The sequence below is a fragment of the Ctenocephalides felis genome, unplaced genomic scaffold (assembly GCF_003426905.1).
Source record: "Ctenocephalides felis isolate EL2017-DRISC unplaced genomic scaffold, ASM342690v1 CF-g0.4_SCAFFOLD_01886, whole genome shotgun sequence".
In the NCBI taxonomy this organism is placed as follows: domain Eukaryota; kingdom Metazoa; phylum Arthropoda; class Insecta; order Siphonaptera; family Pulicidae; genus Ctenocephalides; species Ctenocephalides felis.
In genome coordinates, this window is record NW_020538040.1 from 23,042,860 (window position 1) to 23,044,308 (window position 1,449).

The window sequence follows — 1,449 nt, forward strand, 5'->3', positions numbered from 1 at the left end:
TGCAAGGTCACACTGATTCCGTCATCAGCTTCAACATTTATCAGCCAACGTGTGGACGTCCCACCTTTGGAGCCATACCTAAAACAGCTGATTCTTGAACTCTTGATCATTTGTTAAACTTCGATAAATCGTAGCCAAAATAACTAATGAGGGTAGTTCCCCAAATATCAAAAAAGAGTTGTTACGGAAAAACGGGAGGTATATTTGAAATCAGCATACAATTCTAAGTAGATTAAAAACTAGCTGTAAGTGGAATTCTGTCTTAAGGCAATTAAGGCATCGTGCCTTAAGGCAAATTGCTGGAACTTCCCGTACCAAAAATTATTATTTTTTTAAAAACGATTGACATTTTTTAAAAAAAAATACTTCGAAAAAATACGATTTTTAAGAAACTATAAATTGGACAAAAAATTACTTTTTTTTGAAAAAAAAATTTTTCAAAAAAAATTTTTTTTTTAATTTTTTTTTTGTTTTTTTTTTTGAAAAAATTTTTTTTTTTATTTTGACATATTGTGGAAGATCTGAACTTTCTTTTCAAAGCAATCGTACTGCTTTAACTGCATAGGGGCAAAATATAAAGCGCGTAAGCGCCGCGTCGCTGTCTAACGCATGAGCATTGGTACGGAACCCATAGGAATGTTAACAAAATGTATACTTATTGTTAAAATCTCTATAAAATATCTGATAATTTGATGAGCATATGTCTAATGATCATTTTTGACCGCCAAATGGCTTATTTTTTTACTTTTTCCTCCATATCTCCGAAACCGCTAGAGCTACCTTCATGAAAATTTTATCGATTCTTAACCTTGTCAATACAAGTGAAATGAATTATTCAAATCGGACGCTCCGTTCTCTCAAAAACTGAGTTACCGTTTTCGGCACTTTTTGCCCCGTATCTTCGGAACGGTTAGACCTGCCTTCGCCAAAAACTAATCAGCACGTCTCCTTATCAATACGAATCGAATGTTTTTTGAATTATTCAAATCGGTTGACCCGTGTTCCCGAAATCGTCGACGAAAATTTGTATCCGCACATACATACACACACATACATACATACACACACACACACACATACACACACACACACACCCACACACACATACATCCATTTTTTCTAAGGTATGCCAAAATGTTCAGAAACCTCTGAAACGTAAAGATATATAAAAATTTTCATTTTCGATTTTTTTGCAATTACTATAACTTCCCCTACGGGAAGTTAAAAAGTTTGTGGGAAAAAATAGAAGTGCAATTTTTATCATGCAGTATTATTTATGTTAGAATTTGTTAATAAACTATAGTTATTCTTCTTTTCCTTAATCTCTCACGTTAATTTTATTTAATCACATTTTTATTAGATTTTATGCTTTGTTCGTGCACTTTTAGTTAGACAAGATGTGTATAATTTTCCTTGTTTTGTAATCTGTTATATACAGTATAGAAAAAC